The sequence below is a fragment of the Sciurus carolinensis genome, chromosome 9 (assembly GCF_902686445.1).
Source record: "Sciurus carolinensis chromosome 9, mSciCar1.2, whole genome shotgun sequence".
NCBI classification, from domain to species: Eukaryota; Metazoa; Chordata; class Mammalia; order Rodentia; family Sciuridae; genus Sciurus; species Sciurus carolinensis.
The window spans coordinates 43,817,756-43,840,297 of NC_062221.1; the positions used below are offsets into that span (position 1 = coordinate 43,817,756).

General features: G+C 36.6%; 1 pseudogene; it reads left to right on the plus strand.

Moving 5' to 3' along the window:
* The first annotated feature begins 3,936 nt into the window (after positions 1 to 3,936).
* The window catches only part of LOC124993598 (ADP/ATP translocase 2-like), a 56,078-nt pseudogene continuing 37,472 nt past the window's right edge, over positions 3,937 to 22,542 (plus strand).

Sequence of the window (22,542 nt, forward strand, 5' to 3'; positions counted from 1 at the left end):
TTTTGTATGCGATTTGCTAAAATTTTGTTGAGAATTTTTGCATCAATGTTCATTAAAGATATTGGTCTGAAATTTTCTTTCCTCTATGTGTCTCTGTCTGGTTTAGGTATCAGGGTAATATTGGCTTCATAGAATGAGTTTGGGAGGGTTCCCTCCTCTTCTATTTCATGGAATACTTTAAGGAGTATTGGAATGAGCTCTTCTTTAAAGGTTTTGTAGAACTCAGCTGAGAACCCATCTGGTCCCGGACTTTTCTTTGTTGGTAGGCTTTTGATGACCTCTTCTATTTCATTGCTTGAAATTGATTTAAGTTGTGTATGTCCTCCTCCTTCAGTTTAGGTAATTCATATGTCTCTAGAAATTTGTTGATGTCTTCAAGGTTTTCTAGTTTGTTGGAGTATAGATTTTCAAAATAGCTTCTAATTATGTTTTGTATTTCACTCATGTCTGTAGTGATATTCCCTTGTTTATTCTGTTAGTAATTTGAGTTTTCTCTCTCTTTCTCTTTGTTAGTGTGGTTAATTGTGTTTATTTTTTCAAAGAATGAACTCTATTTTGTTAATTTTTTGGAATGTTTCTTTTGTTTCAGTTTTGTTGATTTCAGCTCTGATTTTAACTATTTCCTGTATTCTACTACTTTTGGTGTTGGTCTGCTCTTCTTTTTCTAGGGCTTTGAGCTGTAGTGTTAAGTCATTTGTTGATTTTTACTTATTTTGTTGAATGCGCTCCATGAAATATCTTCCTCTATTGCTTTCATAGTGTCCCAGGGATTTTGATATGATGTGTCTTTGTTCTCGTTAACTTCTAAGAATTTTTAAGTTTCCCTCCTGATGTCTTCTGTTATTCATTCATCATATAATAGCATATTATTTAATCTCCAGGTATTGGAGAAGTTTCTGTTTTTTATTCTGTCATTTATTTCTAATTTCAATTCATTATGATCTGATGGAATACAAGGTAGTATCTCTATCTTCTTGAATTTTCTAACAGTAAGTTTGTGGCATATTTTAGAGAAGGATCCATGTGCTGCTGAGAAGAAAGTGCATTCGCTCTTTGTTGGATGCTATATTCTATATATGTCCATTAATTCTAAATTGTTGATTGTGTTATTGAGATCTATGGTTTCTTTATTCAGTTTCTGTTTGGAAGATCTATCCAGTGGTGAGAGAGGTGTGTTAAAATCGCGTAGTATTATTGTGTTGTGGTCTATTTGATTTCTGGAATTGAGAAGGATTTGTTTGACGTACGTGGATGAGCCAATGTTCGGGGCATAGATATGATTGTTATGTCTTGCTGATTTATGCTTCCCTTAAGCTGTATGAAATGTCCTTCTTTATCCCTTCTGACTAGTTTTGGCTTGAAGTCCACATTATCTGAAATGAGGATGGATACTCCAGCTTTTTTGCTGTGTCTGTGTGCATGGTATGTTTTTTCCCATCCTTTCACCTGTAGTCTATGGGTATCTCTTTCTATGAGGTGAGTCTCTTGCAGGCAGCGTATTGTTGTATTTTCTTTTTACTCCAATCTGCCAGTCTATGTCTTTTGATTGATGAGTTCAGGCCATTAACATTCAGGATTATTATTGTGATATGATTTGTATTCCCAGTCATTTGACTCATTTTTGTTTTTTGACATGATTTGGTTTCTCCTTTATTTGGCTATTCCTTTAGGCTAGTTCTTCCCGTTGCTGATTTGCATCGTTGCTTTTCATGTCTTCCTCATGGAATATTTTGCTAAGAATGTTCTGTAATGCCAGCTTTCTTTTTGTAAATTCCTTTAGCTTTTGTTTATCATGGAAGGATCTTATTTCGTTGTCAAATCTGAAAGTAAGTTTTGCTGGGTATAAGATTCTTGGTTGGCATCTGTTTTCTTTCAGGGCTTGGTAAATATTCCAGGCCCTTCTAGCTTTTAGGGTCTGGATTGAAAAATCTGCTGATATTCTTATTGGTTTCCCCCTGAATGTAATTTGATTCTTTTCTCTCGCAGCCTTTAAAATTCTGCCTCTATTTTGTATGTTAGGTATTTTCATAATAATGTGTCTTGGTGTGGGTCTGTTGTAATTTTGTATATTTGGAGTCCTATAAGCCTCTTGTACCTGGTTTTCCATTTAATTCTTCAGATTTGGGAAATTTTCTGATATTATTTCATTGAATAGTTTGTTCATTCCTTTGGTTTGTTTCTCTAAGCTTTCCTCAAGCCCAATAATTCTTAAATTTGGCCTTTTCATGATATCCCATAATTCTTGTAGATTCTGTTCATGATTTCTTACCATCTTCTCTGTTTGGTCAATTTTGTTTTCAAGATTAAATATTTTGTCTTTGATGTCTGAGGTTCTGTCTTCCAGGTGTTCTATCCTATTGGGTATGCTTTCTATGGAGATTTTAACTTGGTTTATTGTTTCCTTCAGTTCAAGAATTTCTGTTTGTTTGTTTTTTTCAGTATCTCTAACTCTTTATTGAAATGATGTTTTGCTTCCCGCATTTGCTCTTTTAACTGTTGATTGGTTCAATCATTTAATGACTGCATTTGCTCTTTCATCTCCTCCTTCAATGCCTGCATTTGCTCTTTCATCTCCTCATTTGCTTCTCTGGTTGTTTTAATTATGTACATTCTGAACTCCCTTTCTGACATTTCTTCTGCTGTGCTGTCACTGGGTTTTATTGATGTAGTATCTAGGTTTGTTTGGGACATTTTCTTCCCTTGTTTTCTCATCTTGGTCATATATCAGTGGGACTCTGAGATATTGCAGATTTCCTCTATTGGCTTATAGTGTCCCTGTAGATTTCCAGTATATCACCTCCCAGCCTTCAGTAGCCTGAAGTCTTGGAGGAACTTAATAATGCAGTGCTTCTGAAGAAAGCTGCCCCTAGCCAGCTACTGGGTCCAGGGCTGGGGGCTGGTTGTGCATGGAAATCCTCTCACTGGGGCGGACCTGCTCCTAGAAGCTGGCTATATACAGGGCCTGCCCCTGCCTGAGGGAGCCATGCTGCTTGGGGAAAGCCTCTCCCTGTCCTGCCTTGGTCCCAGAAGCAGCCTGCGGGCCAGGCCGGGGTCCGCCACTGGGTCCAGGGCTTGGGGTTGGCTCTGTGTGGAAAAGCTCTCACTGGGCGGGCCTGCTCCGAGGAGCTGGCTGTGGATCGTGCTTGCCGCCGGAGGGAGCAGGGCCGCTTGGGGAAGTCTCTGGCTGCCCTGCCCTGGTCTCAGAAGCTGCCTGCAGGCCATGGCCTGCCGCTGGGTCTGGGGCTTGGGGTTGGCTCTGTGCGGAAAAGGTCCCAGTGGGTGGGCCTGCTCTGAGAACCTGGCTATAGACTGGATCTGCCGTTGGAGGGAGCAAGGCTGCTTGGGGAAGTATCTTGCTGCCCTGCCCTGGTTCGAGAAGCCACCTGTGGGCCAGGGCCGCTGCTGGGTTCAGGGCTTGGGGTTGGTTCTGTGTGGAAAAGCTCTCACTGGGCGGCCTGCTCCAAGAAGCTGGCTGTGGATCGTGCCTGCCGCCGGAGGGAGCAGGGCTGTTTGGGGAAGTCTCTGGCTGCCCTGCCCTGCTCCGAGAAGCTGCCCCCTGTCTGGGACTGCCACCCGGGCCGAGCTTCTCCCGGTGGGAGAGACTCACCCCGTGGCTCTATGTTGGTCCGAGTCTTTCACTATCTCCCCTTCTTGAATCCTGAGTTCTGGAGCGACGGGAGATGCAGTCATCCTCTAGTCCGCCATCTTGGATCTCTCCCAATCTCAATTTCTAATATCTATAGCACTCAAGTCACACACTTAACAATAAAGTGTTAAGGAAACCACAGGGGTTCAGCAGGCTGAATCAGGAACAAAAGCAGAGAGCTGTTACAGAAAACAAAGAGTCACTGTTGTGTTTAAAGATAAAACTACTAACAAGCTGAAGAACTTATTCAGGGCACAGAGATGTCACAGCACAGAAACTTATTCTAGACTATGGCTTGGAAGGATGGCAGTTTCAGAATGTCAGCTTGGAGCAGCAACTTGAGATGTCAGTTTGGAGTAGATGGTTGCATGGCGGTAATGGACAGAAGAAACCACTCTCTGCTGAAGCCTGAGAACAGAGATTCAGAGGCTCATTGCTGTGGCGAGTTTCCTGGCAAAACTCCCAGGAAGAGCAACAAGGTGAGGTGGTCAGTGTGCCACTGAGTCCAGTCTGGGGGTGGGCGTCCTCTTTTTAAGGGTCTTAGGTGAGGGAGTTGTGTTCAGTGAAGTTGATAAGCTCCTGTGTCTGGTGTTCCTGCCACAATTTGAGATGTCCATGTGTCCAGGTACTCCTTGATTTAGTTTGGTAAGGAAGCACATTAAAGTTATTTATCAATTTGCACTTTATGGTTGTGTTAGGCAAATGGTGGTTGTTTACTTGTACAAACAAGATAAAGCGTTATTCTGCCACAACATTTACACTCAAAATGGAGTGATTCATGGCAAACTACTATTTTGTAAGATGGATGACTCAGGTTTAGACACAGTTGAAAACTGCTGTTCTATACATCATGGAGTCACTTTGAGCAGGGCACAGCCTGCTCTCCATACCACGTTCTTATAATTTTCCTGTTACATTACTTATCACTCATTCTCATTCTCCTGAATTAGCTGAGTCTGTTCCACCCACGAGCTCGAGCTCAGTTCTAGATCCCCTTCCTTTCCTCAATGACATTTCTTCCTTAGGCTATCTTGTCCAGTCCTATGACTTCAAACATCCTCCCTTAAAGATTCATCACATCTTTCCCTCTTGTCTACTATGTTCCAGAAACCTAACTTTCATTCTGCTCAACTAAATGAGTTTGTTCCTAATTCAGAACCTTTGCACTTGCTGGGCTAGAATATATGCTCCATTGTTTTTTATACTATTCGGATAATAGCTTAAATTTCTGTTCCCCAAATATTCATCTTTGATGAACTTATGTAACCAGTCATGGATAGATCTTAATCTCTCCATGCTACTTATTAGAGTGGTATTTACTTATATTCCATCCACACCTATCTTTCTCACCAGAATGTAAACTCAGTGAGAGATTGTATTTTGAATGCCATTTCACTGCTATATACTGAGAATGTGCTCAAGGTAGATGATACACATAATAAATACCTGTTGAATAAGTAAACAACTGGATAACTGCATCTTATTGTACAATTAATGAAGAGTTCAAAATGATTTTTTGTTGTTACACCACTTTATATCTAAACTGTACACACTCATACATTGCTAGTGGGACTGCAAATTGATGCAACCACTCTGGAAAGCAATATGGAAGATTCCTCAGAAAACTTGGAATGGAACCACCATTTGACCCAGTTATTCCACTCCTCATCATATACCCAAAGAATTTAAAATCAGCGTATTATAGCCACTTCAATGTTTATGGCAGCTCAATTCACAATAGCCAATCTATGGAATCAACCTTGGTGCCCTACAACAGATGAATGGATAAAGCAATGTGGTACATATACAGAAAGGAATATTACTCAGTTATAAAGAAGAATGAAATTATGGCATTTGCTTGAACATGGATGGAACTTGAGGCTCTCATGCTAAGTGATATAAGCCATAAGTCAATCCCCATAAACCAAAGGCTGAATGTTTTCTCTGATATGACAATGCTGACACACAATAGGCAGGGTATGGAGGGTGTGGGGGGTGGATTAGAGGTTCACGGGATTGGATAGGGAGGAATGGGGAAAAGGGAAGGGAGATGGGAATGGGAAAGACAGTAGAATGAATTGGACATAACTTTCCTATGCTCATAATATGAATACATGGCCAGTGTAACTCCACATCATGTATAACCACAAGAATGGGAATTTATACTCCATGTATGTCAAATGACATTCTGCTGTTATGTATAACTAAAAAGAACAAATAAAAAGATCTTTAAAAAGTAAAAACAAAACAAACAAACAAACAAAAAACCCCTCTACTACTAAATATAAGTTACTTTTTTACAAATTGGCTCAGGGGAAGCTTCTCCAAGCCTGCTGGCATCCTGATTCTGTTTCCCTTTACCTAGCTTTATTGTTTGCTACCTCAAATCAACAATGTCTTTTACTTTAGACTTTGTTAGGGAGTAAACACTTTCCCGGATACTTTGTTGACATAAAGTGTGGCTCTTTTATAACTAACACCTTCAGGAATACCAGTCCTTTTTAGAGAAGCGATAATGGTACACTTATTTTTATTACAAGTGTTGTCCATGAGAATACAACTGTGCTTAACTAAAATACTTAATCTAATTTGATTATAAAATAGGTAACTTATTTGTGTGGCAGAAATACAAAGATGAAATAAGTAAAATTTCAGTGCATTTCAATATATTTCTTCCTGAAATTTTGCAATCAGCTGCCAAATTCATAAATAGTCTGAAAGTTGAATTCTGTTTCAAATGTTTCTTTACAAATATTTCTCTGTCCTGAAAAAGATAAAAGTTTTTATTTACTTAAGAGGGTAGGACTGTAAGGATGTGTAAAGAAAAAACCTAATTTTCCTTTAACTTTGATCAGCTCATTAATTCCGCTGATAAAGTCCTTAATTCTTTGACCTTCATATTTTATTTCTTAAACTGCAATCCAGACGTTTAGAAAGTAGAGGGAGAATTTCCAACATACTCTAATCTCCTTATTTTGTAGAAGAAATGAAGTCTCAGGCAGGTAAAATGATCTCTACTCATGGTCATAAAGTACATCAAAACTTACAAGCACATCTCACAGCTCTTAGAATTTTTTCTGCTTTACTCTATTGTCTCCAACCTCCAAACACAAGGTGCATGGTTATTACAATTGTAATTTTTACATAATGAAACATATCGGTCAGTTCAGTGCTTTGTTGGCAGAGTCACAACACTAATGAACAGTAACCATGAAATGAAGATTTCTTATATTTTGAATTACTTGTTAAATTACTTAACTTTTTTCTCAAACTTGTTTTAAAATTTAATCTACTCAGAAATGGCAAATGCATCTTTTGAAAACATACATTTGCTTCGAAATAATTTAAAATTTATGGAAGAGTCACAAGAATAATATGAAGAACTCACAATATTTACAATTTTAAATATTTCAGCCACATTTATAATTGTCATCCTAATGTGTTTGTGGGTTTCTGTGCACGTGTGCATGATATATGTGCAGACATACATGGATAAAATCATATACATATATGTACATATATATATACATATATATATATATGAACATATATATGTTCATTTTATAAGACACTCGAGGGTAGGGTGCATCATGCCCCTTAATACTTCAGTGCACATTTCCTAAGATCAGGCATATTTTTCTGTTGTAAAAAAATACAGCTATCAAATTCAGGGATGTTGACATTGATACAATACTACTGTCTAATCTACAGTTACTATTCCCATTTCCTTAACTATCTCAATAATGCCCCTTTAGTATTTTTTTCTTCCAGGATACAGTCCAGTCCTGGACAATGTGCTGAATGTTGTCGTCACGTCTATTTCCTCTCTTCTACTCTGTGACAGTCTTCAGCCTCTTTACCCCCCATGGTTTTGTTATTTTTGAAAGTCTGAGGCAACTATTTTACAGAATCTACTTCAACTTGATTTTTGTTTTTTGGGGGGGTGATACTTCATGATTATGTTCGAGTTAAATATCCTCATTCAGAATATGACAAAATGATGTTCTGTTCTCGGACCTTAAAACAATCTGGAGGCACCCTGTGTCCACTTGGCTTTCTTTGGTGGTGATAATTTTGATGACTGGTCCAGAAGTTGCTTAGTTCCTCTAGAACAAACTGACATGTTTCCCCCTTGCAATTTAAACACAGCCTGTGGGTTGGTACTTTAAGACCATGCAGTTTACCTGCTTCCTCATCAAAGTTCTCCATTTAGCGTCCACTGAAGACTCTTGCCAGAATAATCTAATCTACAATGATTCCAAATGGTGATTTCCTTTGCTCAACTCACAGTAGGACTAGAATGCTCGAATGGAGACCCGGTCACCACTAACAGATCAGTTAAAAACATATTTAACCTGACTTTTCCTGCAACATTTTTTTGTTTCTTCAGTTTATGTATTCTCACTTTTTCAAAAGTAAAACCTATGACTTCAGGAAACACAGGTAAGAGAGTACTAAAACGTTAGATAATAGTTGCTGCAATTGTTCTGAAACAAACATTTTAAACAGGAAAATAAATTTTTAGCATTGAAGGGAATTCTAGGGCATATCTACTCTAATTCTTTTATTTTAGAGATGTGGGCCAAGAAAGGCACATCCTTCTTCAGTGGCAACGGAGGAAACTGGCCTACAGTTTTTGACTCTAGATTTCCACCTCACTCATATTAGTGTAGTGAATCAAAACTTATTTGTTAAAAACATAGTGCCCTCAGTAGTTGATAGCAAAGATTCATGGCATAAAGTAGATGGTGAACAAAGATGAATTATGGAGTGCTGACAAGGTTCCACTTTTTCTTAATAATTGATTAATTTATTCAATCATTCATTCATGATTTACTAAGTAACCACTCTGTGATGTGACCTTTGTGGGCACTGGTGTGCCTTTACTTTCAAGGAGTTTATGACTTAAGACCTTTCAGGTCCTACTTCAGAATGCATCAGAGTCCCCTGAGGCACTTTGTTTCCAGACCCCACAGATTTTGACTCAGGTTCAGAGCGATGAATTGGAATCTGCCTAATAAGTAAGCAGACTTATACAATGTGGTATGACCCTTATTACAGAATCTGGACAAGGTGACAGACTTATCTATCCACCTAACTATGAATGATAAGTCGTATCACATCATGGAAAGCTGAGCTGAAAGTAGGGCTCACATGATTCTTTGCAAGCATTTTGGTTTGATATTCTAAGAAAGGTAATATAATTATGTAGTGCCTTTAAACAGAACTATTTGGAACTTTTATATGTTTGTCCTAGATAAAGAAAAATAATAATTTAACTTGTACAGTTTTTTAATACTATTATTTGAAGATTTCTTTTAAACCTTTGGTATAATTCATGATTTTATTTTATAGAAATGCATTTGTCTGTGGGAGAAATTAACTTTGGAATTAAGACAAAGGATGGTATCAAAATGATTTACAGATTTTTAAAAACTTTTTCAATCATGTTTCAATTACATTTAATGAAGATTTACAAGCTTATGGTGCTCAGAAATATTTAAGAACTGGTTGTATATTAATCATTCACTAGTATTTTCTCAATTGATCTCAGCAAAGGAGAACCACAGAGTCAAAGAAGTTCTCAGAAAAAAAGTTCTAAAGTGTGCCTAACTTCAAAACAAAGCCTTATTTTAAAACCGATGTTTTGACATCTCAGTTTGACAAACTATATCAATTAAACCACCGTCACACTTTAGGCTTCTGCTTGGGTTGAGGTGGAGTAGCAGATCTAAACTTCTTTTGAGAACAAATAGAAAGAAGGATCAAGTACTGAATCATCTGTCTGAATGTACTGGTATACTGGTGAACTGGGGAGGCAATGAGAAATGCAGAGGGTTTAACTCCCTCATTAAACTGAGTTGACATTTTTTTTTTTTTTTGACTGTTTTTATTCTGAGTCCAATGGATAATTCTAGGCATGGAGAGGAGAGTAAGCAACTTAGCCTTTCACCAAGCGGGGTGCAGCACTGGGTGATACTGAAACAGCACAGTTTTGCGTTGCTATCTGGGGGGCTTCAAGCACAGAAACAGATTACCATTCAGAAAGAGTGTCAATTTGGCGGGTTACATGGGACAGGATACTGCACTGGAAACCCCTGAAAAGCAATGTGAAAATTTGGCAATTGTGTGGGACAAAGACACACAGGGGGAAGGGCCTTGGAGAAACACTAGATCTTCAGCAAAAACTCTTGATAACCAGGTGAACTGGAGGCAGGCTCTTTCCTGCAGGGCTGCAACTCAGCCTCAACATGGAACATGTTGCTTAGCTAGTCCCTGATTAAATTAAGACGAACCATCATGTCATCTGCCTAGTGAAGTGAAGGGCTAATCCATTACAGGGAAGATATATCAAATGGGTCCTTTATAATTTTCTATACACAATAGTCAGCATTTAGTAGAAAAATATTAACTATGCTAAAACCTCTGAGGATCACATTAACAAAACAAAACAAAAACAAAAGGAAGGAACAAAAGAAAATATAGGCAATAGAAACACACCCATGGGATTTTAAATAAACTTAACTATCATATTCAAGATGAGAGGAGAAGTGAAAAATATTTTAGAGAACATCAGAACCTATAAAAAGGGATTAAATGAAAATTCTGGAACTGAGAAGTATGCTATCTAAAATTAACTCATTACATGGATTAAACAATAGATTAGATGTGACAGGATTAGTAAATTCAAGAAATATTCAATAAAAATACCTCAATTTAAGCAGATAAATAATGGAAAATACAGAAAAGAACTTCAGAGATGTGAAACATAGTGAAAAGTTCTGGGAAAGTGTAGTTAAAGTCCCATAAAGAATGTATTCTGAGAATGAGGCAGAAGCATTGAGGGAGGAAATGAACAATAATAAAGGGTCATTATATGAGAATATACACATAAGAATGGTTACTTACTGTTAAACTACAATACCCAAAAGTAATAGAAATGTCTCAGGAGCTTGGGGAGGTAGCCCATGCCTAGCATGCAGGAGGGCCCAGGTTCCAGCCCCAGTACCAACACCACAAAAAAGTAGATAAGTTTAAAAAATGTCTCTGCAGGCTTTGAAATGTATACAGAATTAAAAAGAATGGCAACCACAATACAAAAGATGGGACAGGACAAATTAGTTATTCTAATGTTCTAAAATTCGGATATATCATAAAAATAACTATTTGTATTAGATTTAATCAAGGATTACGCCGCAATTTGTAGAGTAAAAGTGAGAAATGATAAAATATGTAACTAAACATTGATATAGGAAAAATTTAAAATATACTTATTACTCTAAAAAAATAAGAAATGAAAAGGGACCAAATTAGAAGCAGGTAACAATATGGTAAATATAAACTAAAATATACCTGATATAATTTTAAGATTTAAAAGTCTGAGAGATTCTTAAGTCTAAGATTGTGACACTGGAACAAAAAAAAAATCAAACTTCAAATATATCCTACTTAGGAGATATATACTTTAAATATAAAGAACATAGAAAAGTTAAAAATAAAACCATGCAGAAAGGTGTAGCCTGTGACCATCAACAAAGATCAGAGGGTGACTCTACTAATATCAGATGGAGTTAACAGTATGGCAAGAAGCGTTACTGGAAATAAAATATCCCAGTTACTAATTTGCTGTCTGTCAGCTGCGAACCTGCACTTCTCCCTGTATGTGATAATGGAACTGAACTGATGACATTTCTGTTTTTCCAGTGGGCTGGGAGTCAGGCTCTGCCAGTAGAGAAACACTGCAGGGCTGGCACGGGAAGAAAGGAATTTTCTTTCTGATGTTCTGTTTTAACCAGCAGCAAGTGCCTTGGTTTGTAGGGTTCCAGAAGTGTTTACCACTCCAGCGGTGGCCCTCACAGTACAACAGAGGTATCCTTTTGGCAACTTTCTTCACGACAGCCATGCTGCTTTCCTGGTTTCAAGGCAAGTAAAACTCACTTTACTGAGTTCCCAGCATAGCCACACCCTCTCCTCAGAGGTTGGAATCTTAGCTTTGCAGGAAATCCTTTCAAGTTCCAGATTATTTCCTTGTTCACACTTCCTTATTGCTAAGGATGCTGCAGTCCTCCTGTTCTCTTTCTATTCCTTTTAGTAGGTAAATAATTTTTATCCTGTTAACAATTCTTTGTTGTAGATCTGTTTAGTTCCTGTTTGCTCACTGTACCTTAACAGACACAAGGGGGGTATTTTATAATGACAAAAGGGCTATACAAAGAGAAGATAGCACTTTTAAATATGTACTGCCAATAATGTGGCTTTAAAATACATAGATAAGAATTTAAAGATAAAAGGTGAAATTGATAAATTTCTTATCACAGTGGGAAATGTTAATAGCTGATAGAATTTCAAAGGAAAAAGGAGGAAAGAAACCTCTTAAGAATACAGAAGCTTTGTGCAAAAGAAGTCACAAACTTGACCTAATTGACATATGTACACTCTCACACTGAAGAATCTAGCAATTAAGACAGCTCTTGATACAAGGGTAAACAGGCAATGTGAACAGAATTAAAAAATCAAGAAATAGACTCATAAATAAAGTGGTCATTAAATGACAAGTGACCCTGCAATGTAATGAAGGAATTATAGTCTTTTAAATAAATGGTGCTGGGCTAAGTCAAGTACACAAAAATTAATTTTCATTCCTACCTTTACATGATACACAAAATACCAATTTCAAAAGCAATGCAAAACTAAACGTAAAAAAAATGAAATAAATGCTGTTAAAAGAAAACAACATTTTTATGAGTAGTTTCAGAAAATATTTCTTAAAATAATTGGATTATGTCATGAGGGCACGGTGAGCATCCCTAATCTGAAAATTCAAAATTTGAAGATGGAAATGCTTCAAAATCCAGAAGTTTTTGAATGTTACAAATGGAAATTCCTCATGCAACAGGTCACAGTCAAAATGCAAATGAATTAAAATATTGTATAAAATTGAAGATGTATATGAAACATAAATAAATTCATGTTTAGACTTTGGTTCCCTACCAAGGTAGTCATTATGCATATGCAAATATTACAAAATCTGAAGGATCTGAAAGATCTGAAATCCAAAACACTTCTGGCCCCAAGCATTTTGGAAAAGGGACACTGAACCTGTAATAACTCCTATTCATCAAAACACATCATCAAAAATGAAAAGGGAATTCCAAGAATGAGAAAAATATATCTATAATATATATGTTTGATATAGATTCAGATCCAGAATATATAAAGGACTTCCATAAATGAATGTGAAAGGAAGATGACCTGGTGGAGAAATGGGCCAAAAACTTTAATAAATATGCCACAAAGGAGAATCTCCAAATGACCAACAAGCTTAAAAAAAAAAAAAGATTATCAACTTTTCTCTTATGTACCCAGCAGAAATGCATACATATGCTCAGTGAACTACCTAGTCAAGAATGTTCACAAAAACATTATTCATGACAATAAAATACCAAATATATAATAAACATCCATCAACAGAAAAAAAAATGATGGTTATGTTTATACAATAGAAAAATATATAGCATTGAGGATAAATGAACTACAACTGCAAGAAATCACATGGAAGACTCACAAAAAGGTGAGATAAAGAAACCAGAAACAAAATAACATATATTACATAACTCCTTTAAATAGAGAACAAAGAAAAGTAAAACTAACTGTGGTATTAGAAGTCAGAATAGTGGCTACTCTTGGGAGGGTGACTAGTAACTGGAATGGGACAGCAGTGGGCTCCTAGGATTACCAGTACCACCACTTCTGGATCTGAGAGTTGATTACACAATGTGTTTACTTGGTTAAAAAAAAAAAAAACCCTGAGCTATACACTTATAATCTGTGTAATTTACTAAGTGTATATTTTGTATTAAGAATTTTTCATTTAAAAATTATAGGTCAGGACAGCTTGAAATTTCATGTATCAAAGACCCAGAATTTACCTAAGGTCTGTCTTTCCTAAACACATGTTCCCTACTCCCTTACCTATAGTCTCTGTATTGTCAGAAAATATGAGTCATGGGCAGGACAAAAATGTGAGAGTCAGTCAGAAGTTGTTTTTATTGAAAACTCTCCAGGAGGGCAAAACCATCACGGCACAAATGAAATGATGTTCTTTTGAGTAGCTTGGAAATTATTAGAATGTGCATTTGATGGGTAGAGTGGGAAAGAGCCTCTGACTAGACAGCCTGGATAAACTGCACTGGATGTTGTTGGTTCTGTTATGATTGTAAAAATCTAGTCATAGAGAGGGAAAAACCCTCTGTGTTTTTTCTCTTGTGATCCAACCTTTCTGCAACTGTTTATCATTTGGGAAATATGGGTGAATAAAGACCTGATTACATGAACTCAGTAACAATTCTATATCAGTTAGCCCCCAATCCCCAGGTAAAGGTGGGGAAATGGATGTTTCAATGCAGTCAGTGAGGACCAGTCAATGGCAGCCAAGTAGATGAGTAAGCTTTCCCTCTTCTAGGTCTAGGGAAGGAAAAGAAAATGGTAACACTTGAGAAGGGAAAATAGACCTGAAAGGGAATTTCAGCTTCTATTTTATTTAATATTCACCCACCCAATGAAGTTATTTTAAACCATTACTGAATTATCACTGATTGGCAAGTTTTAATAGTCCCTCTCCTGATTCCCACATTCCAGCATTGGCAGAAATAGGGCCTCAAGAGCTTGCTTGACGAGTCAGCCTGTCATCACTATATGTCTAAATCAGCCTACACCAGCAGAGCCATCTTCAGGTAGGATCCTTCCAAACAGAAGCAGCCCTCTCCAACCTGGAGGTAGAGATGAAATGGGATCTATCTGGAGGAATTTTTTTTCCAAAAAGTAACTCCTTACCCTTGTGCCGAAACTCTACCCCATTATCCTTAAGAGCACAGTGGAGATATGAACAATATGAAAGATTTAAAAACTACTGAGAAGTAGGGAGGTTAAGACATAAGTTGCAAACAGAAGTTGTCACCCCCCATGGAAACATAAGAACAAAGTTAGGTGACCAGTTTGCCATAGGTACTGTTCAATGAAATTCTGAGGCAACAGAGAACATAGGTCAATGGAAAGCAGGATCTATGGGAGGAAAATGGGAGAAGAAATGGTTACTGCAGAAGATAAAATTTCTCTTAACTGCAGAACTTCCTTTTCTGCATTCATGGAATTGGTCAATGATGATAAAGGCAACATTTTGAAGTCATTCTGCATATAGTCTGTCGAGTTGAAACGTTTAAATTTATAAATAGTGGCAATTTTAATGTGTACCAAATCTTTCCCCTCTATGTGGTAATGATTTTAGTGTTTAATATGATGTTCTCTTTCCTGTTTACTATAATAGTGAATATAAAAAAAAGTGGAAGTTAATGGAGAGGTCTGAATGTTTGCGAGCCTTTGATTAAGCCTTACCCCCAATATTTAAGGAGACTTGGATGCCTTTCCTGTGTTTATGTCTCCATTGTCTTTCTCTGAGGAGGCTCTCTCTCTAACACACACACACACACACACACACACACACCTCTCTAGAAAGCAGATGTATTAGACCTGTGGTTATATGCTGAAAGTTGGTATGGACGCCACGGGACCACTGCAGTTCTTTCTTTTTTAACGCTCCTACACCTTAAACTTAGGTTTCCAAATTTCTGTTCGACAGGGATTTAAAGTAGTTATTATGCCATAGCTTTGTTCCTTACACTTTCAAGTTAACAAAATTGAACTGATTTCTAACAAGTTAAATACACGCTTTTTGGGGGGGAAGCAGGGTGACAATACAATGTCTTCTCAAGCTATAACTGGCGATCTTTAAAGACAGCATTGAATTCTTCTGCTTGAGTTATGCTGGCTAATAGGAATTTAAGTGAGAACTGGTAGGAGAGCATTGAAGCATTCATGCATGTGAAATCAGATGAACACCCACAATGTGGGATTTCCTAGGGAAAGTTATTCCAGCAGACAAATGCAGACCCAGGTTGAGTCTAATGACTTTTAAGCTAACATGTGGAGCTATGACCCTCACAAGTAAGAAGCAAAAGGTGCCTGAAGAAAAGCAAGACCAATATTTTCAAGTTCATATTTTCAAACACATTTTTAAAACATCAGCTCAGTTATATACAATTCCTTTCTGTAGACAGAAATTTAATCATTTTAAATGTCAATTCCATATACCAGTGCTTACTTTTGAAAGGCATATGTATGACTTATTTAAGTAAATCTAAAACAAATAAGAAGATAGAACAACTAATTCATCTAGAAAAAGGGATTTAAATCAAGAGCTCTGATTTCTACCCAGTAATTATAATGCTGGTTTTCTGAAATATGGTTTTAAATGGTCTATTTAAATCTTCCAGTTGTCATGCAATTCTGAACTACAGTGTGACTTTAGCTTCAGTTTTCACTCAAGGTTAAAAGGAGCAATTTAACAGTTATCCTATGTCAAATCAGCTCCATTACCTTTTGAAGTTGCCTAGATTGTGAAATATTAGTGGTTCAAAAGCATGAATCCTGCCCATTTCATAATAGAAGTACATAGTTATATGTGGATATATACCATGTCATATAATATGTAAATAAATTTATCCCTGAAGGTTTTTAAGAATTTAGAGGTAAAGTTGTATCATTATTGTCATATTACTGTTACAATTTTTCCATTATATAGAGAATTTGGAATGATACTGATATCAGTTGTAGACATTGGCTTCTCCATTTCCTCATTTACAAAATGGTGTTAAAGACAATTTCTACTTCACGTGGTTGTTGAGAAGAGTAATAGAGGAAGGTGGTCTGATAACAGTAAATGTTCAATAAATGTTAACTATTATCCTATCATTATTTTCATTTTTATCATTGCAGAATTATTGCTCAGCAATTTTTAAAAACTAGACAATTAGGAGATTCTCTTTCTATTGGACAGATGGCTCATGCTCATTCATCATGTATATTTTGAAATTTAGCCAGAGCTGTGATAAGTTATCGTCTCTATTTTGATGATCTTTAAGCCAGACTGCTGTAATATTTTATTTTATAACATCCTTGAAAAAAAATTCTGCAAGGCTTTTATGGGTGCAAAATGTTACAACTTGAATGTTACTTTCCAAGAAGATGACTCAATATATTCTACACTAGTTGAGAAACAATATTCTGGGCTCCCTGATGTAAAAGGATTTAAAAACCCTTGAACATATGGTGTTTGTATCACTTTTGTTACACTGTCCTACCATTGTTGGGGTACCTATTCATCTGTTTTGAACTGATGTGTCACATTAAAAAAAATAAAAAGACAATGTGCTGTCAAATTCAATGTAGCAAAATGTGGCTTTAGTCATTGTGCATGTTAATTAGAAAAAAAATCCTCCTGCAGTAAGTATTAAAACCTGGTTTTATGCCTTAATATCATGTTAAGGTTCTATATCTCATGATTCAGGCTTATTTGTTGCTTTTTTAACTTATAATTAATTTTCAAGGTGCTAGTTTCACTGTTCACATGATAAACAACTTATAAGTCGTTCCTTTCAGTTCTTAACTGTGATAAGAAAAAAAAAAGGAGTTTTCAAATTTTCTGAATGATTTTTAAAATTATTTCTCTCTAGAAGGGTCTTTGAAAGTGACCAGATGGGAAGTTTTAGCTGTTTAGCCATTTGGTTATAATAACACAGATGAGTAACAGATTGAATGAGGTCAAACAGAAACTTCAGTGAAAAGTCCACTTGGGGAACAAAAAAAATAAAAATAAAAAAATCTCAGTTCTGTCTTGATTATGCTCTTGGTTACACTCCATGGCAACTCACCAATTTAAGTTGGCCCTATGCACTTGGCGAAGAGCTTTGAAAATTGTTTTAATCCTAGCTGAGATGCCACACGATAGGCTTGTTCCCACTTGGATCCCTTTCTCCCACATCAGTCACTCCTTATTCAAATCAGGACAAGGAAGAAAACTACAGGTTGTGCACACAGTAACTATTTTGAAGTGTTCTGTCCTTTCTCTTGCCACCGGTGCATTCTTCCCTTTATTTACTTTTTGATTTACAAAATATCTTATGCCTTTATCACACATGAAGAACAAAACAAAACAAAAGGAAAAAACCCTGCAATATATTATTGCATCCTAAAATGTTTTGTTTATTTATTTATTTATTTTCATTTGGAAGAAGACACCAGTCCATTGAGCTTGCAATAACACTGAAAAGTGAGCACCTTTATGTGTCCAAGGTCTCACTGGTGAAATCTGAAAGATACTAAGCATTTGGTACGTACAATAATACTATTAGCATGTTAATCACAAGAGGTTAAACAAAAAATTTATCAATGTGAAATATGTTTTCATGCATTTATTTCAAACTAGTGGCTTACCAAGAATGGGAAGCACTTCCCTAGTGGCTCAAGGACAGAGACCCTTACTGATGTCTATAAGTACTTTACAGGTAAAGAATATGAAATTAAAATATTATTAAATTAAGCTTGACAGTTATTTTTCACTGTTAATGGTGAATTCCTTGTGAATGATAAAGAAAATGTGGTATATATATATACACAATAGAGTATTACTCAACCATTAAGAAGAATGACTTTATGACATTTGCCAGTTAACAGATGGATCTGCAGACCATCATGCTAAGAGAAATAAGCCTATCCCAAAAAACCAAAGATCAACTTATTTCCTCTAATATTTGGAAGCTAACCCACAATAAGGTGGGGGGAGGATAAAAGTTCAATAGATTAGACAAAGGGGAATGGAGGTAAGGGAGGGGGAATAGGAAAGAAGAGACAGTGGAATGAATATGATTTAACTTTCCTGTGTACATTTATGAAAACACCACAATGAATCCCACCATCCTGTTCATCTACAAGAACGGAATCCTAATTAGAATAAGATATATTCCATGTTTGTATAATTAAAATGGATTCTACTGTCATGTACAACTAAAAAGAACCAATAAAAAATTAATGTTGAAAAAAAAGACATTCATTTATTCATTCATTCACTCATTCATACATGAAATATTATATATTTTCTGCCAGGTATGATGTTGGGATATAATGGTGGTGACTTGGCCTGTGTCTTAGTGAGAGGGAGCTCAGAGTGTCTCCCAAAGACCCCACTCAGTTAGGTTTGCTATCTTCTGTCTATAGTTACACGGTATGTAAAGGAGATAACACCCCAAATCACAAATCATAAATGAGTCTGCACTCTGAAATAACCATCTCTCACTAGACCAGAAGTAGATGGCCTCAAATTATACGCTTCGTTAGAGAATACAAATTAATCAGGAGAAAGGAAAATAAAAACAAAGAAACCTGTTACTCAGAAACCGAGTTGGACGTTGGCCTTTCTTCCCTCTTCGAGGTGGGGATGAGGGGGTGTGCCCAAGTAGCAGACAGGAGACCACTTTGGAAAGCTGTTTTCTAACTGCCTAGGGAGATGATTTCTGATTTTTTAAGGGTTCCACAAGCAACCTTGTCCCTCATTCCGAGTGGGAAGGAAAAGGGGACCCTCCTTCACCAGCTCACTGATGATGCGCCCCCAGGGCCATCTTCCTTCTTACCCGCCAAACCAGTGAACCAAAGAAACGTCAGCTGGGCAGAACCGACTTCTCCTACCTCCACGGGGGCTCAGCCCGGCTGAGGCGGGCACAGCTCTGGACTCCGCTCGGGCTCCAAACGTCCCAGTCTAGGCCGCGGGTCTCGTGCAGGGTGCTCGCGTGGACAGTCGTCCTGAGGTCACGTGCCTCCTCGCGGCCCCACCCGCCTGCACCGGTCCACGCAGCCCACCAGGTCCCTTCTCTGCCTTGCACCTGATGCGTCTTGTGGGTGGTTAGTAGTCCTCCTTCCAGACTCTAAAAGTAATAGACTTGTTAAAAATTGGAACAGAGAAAGATGTACAAAAAAATTACGATATTTGCCTCCAAAGAGAAGCACTAAAAACATTTTAGTATCTACCTTTGTAGTTTCTTTACTACGAATGGTTCCAAAAAATAGATCATGCCTCTTCTGTGCCTCCGAACACACACCAAGACATATGACGTACCTCCATGCACTTTGTAAATTTTTGTATAGCTTTTCCGAAGACAAATATTTTAACTTATTTGTACTCCGAAATATACATAGGTAGAAGTTCTTTCCATATATTCAATAAAAAATAAATAACATATTACATAAAAGCAAGCGTTTAAAAAAGAGCCGCCCAGTACCTTCCACATAGTCGAGGAAGTAGAGCATCATCTTACGTTCGATATCCCCGCCTACCACTGAGCCTCACGTCTTTCTCTACTTTCGTCACATTCCCTTACTTTTCTTTATGGGTTAACGAATCATGCGTGTTTCATTTTCATGGAAATACGCCATCCACGTAGAAAAATGAATCAGCTGCTCAATGAATGATCACAAACAGAACCCACAAGTAACCACCACCCGAACACAAGAAAGCAACCCTCGCATCAGAAGCCCCCTTCAGTTACTATTTTCTACTTCTCAAAGGTAAGGACGCTTCCCTTTACTAACACCATAATTTACTTTTCTGTTTTTAAACCTTATGTCAAGGTTTTACTACTTTATATTGCCATCGATGATAGTCATCTTCTAAAAAGTTGACTCGAAGTGATTACTAAATTTCACAATTTTCACTTCTTGGGGGAAGAAAGGGAACAGAGTTGTCTGATTCAAACAATTCTACCAGGACACCCGTATTCTTTTGCAAAAATGGGGCAAATGCATTTCTAGGTAAGGGATAATATTTAGCTGAGATGAGATGCAGGTAACAACTGCTGTGTCAAAAGTAGGTTTTTTAGTTCCCCCCAAGTAGCCATGGTTTTCCTACCAGCTCACCTCCACCGTTGTCTCTGATGAATGGATCTCAGATTACCTCCAAACCTGATTCCTTTAAAAGGTTTTTAAACATAGGAAATGACTTTGGTAGTTTTGAAAGTAACCCAGGTTACTTTGTAGTCAACCCTGCTAACCATTCCAGCCTCTTTTAGCTCCTACTGATGTGGTTTTTGTCCTCATAGTGTTATCTTTTCCAAATGCCAAATAAATGGCACTGTACGGCATGTAGCCTTTTCAGTCTGGTTTCATTTATTCAGCTTGGAATGTAGGAGTTTCATGTTTCTGTGATGTCTATTAATAGTTCAGTCTTGTTTGTTGCTGAGTAATATTCCATTTATACTATTGCTTATCTCTTCATCAGTTGAGGAATATTCAGAGTAACCATGGATAATTCTATTATAAATATTTGCATACACATTGTTAAACACGTATATTTTCATTTTTCTTGAGTGAATTCCTAGGAATTAAATTGCTGGATCATACTGTGTTTTACTTTGCAAGAAACTGTAAAACTATTTTGCAAAATTTCTGTACCATTTTGCATTCTCAGCAGAAAATACATGAGATTTCCAGTTACTTCACTTCCATAATAATAATAAACACTTAGTATTGTCAGGAGGTATTTTTGTTTTGTTTTTCATTTTATAAGGTGACATCGCCTTGTGGTTTTAATTTATATTTCCCTAATAACTGAGGATATTGTTTCTTACCCTGTGCTTGACATCCATAGCTTGTTTGATGAATTATCTGGCCAAATATTTTGTTCATTAACCAAAAATTAAATTTCTTTTTACTGAGAATTGTGAGTTCCTTTTTTTCAGAATATAAACCCTTTATCAGGCAATGCATTTTTGCTAAGTTTTCTTCCATTTTGTCCTTGTCTCTATTCTCTTCATAGTGTCTTTTAACAATAGAAATTCTTAATTTTGATGAGATTTTTATCATTTTTCATGGCTTGAGCTGTCGATTTTGTATCTTAAGAAATTTTCCTAGCCCAAGGGTACAAAGCTTTTCTCCTAAGTTTTTATCTGAAAGCTTCATAGTTATGTGTTTTACATTTAGGATATGATCCTTTTTCAGTTAATTTTGTGTGGGGTGCAAGTGATGGATGTAGGCTAATTTCTTTTTGCAGATGAAACACCAGTTGCTCCAGCATTGTTCATTGAAAATAGTTATTTTCCTACTGAATAGTTATTGTACCTTTATTAAAAATCAGTATTTGGGGTCTACTTGTGAATACTGTTCAGTGCTATTATCTATATGTTAACTTTTTATTCAATATTAATTTTCCTTGTTACTTAAGCATTGAAGGAAGTCTTCAATGAGGGTGGTATCTCTCAACTTCGTTCTTTTTCAAAATTATTTCATATATTCTATTTTCTTTGCTTTTCTATGTAGATTCTACAATATGTTCATTTCTATGAAAAAAATCTTGTTGGAAGTTTGATTTGAATTGAGTTGGAATCTGTGAATCAATTTGGAAAATTTAGCAGCATTGAGCCTTTTGAGCCAATGTCATATATGTCTCTACTTAATTAGACCTTTGATTTTTCTTATCAATGTTTTATAGTTTTGTTATACAACTCTTGTACATATTTTGTAAGGTTCATCCCTAAACTTTTCATGTTTTTGGTTGTCTTGTTACATTCTTTTTAAAACATTCAGTTTCCTCTGATTCATTGGTATTGGTATTATGTGGAAATACAGCTGATTTTGTACATTAGCATCATACCCTGTGAGCTTGCTAAACTCAGAGCTTGTAGCTTGTTGGGATTTTCTACATATGTAATCCTGTTGTCTATGAATAAAGATAATTTTATTTTTTCCTTTCCAATCTGTACATGCTTTCTATTAATTTTTCTTGCTTTATTGTACTTGCCTAAACCTGAGTGTGATGCCAAATAAGAGAGGTAGGAACAGATATTTTTGCCTTATTTCCCATGTTGGGGAAAAATTACATTCTTTCACCATTATAGGTACTCTTTATTAAGTTGAAGATGTTTCCTGTCACTCTTTTTATACTGGGAGGTTTTTAAAAAACATTCATAATTGGTGTTATATTTTTTCTAATGTTTTTCCTGCACCAGTTGATATGA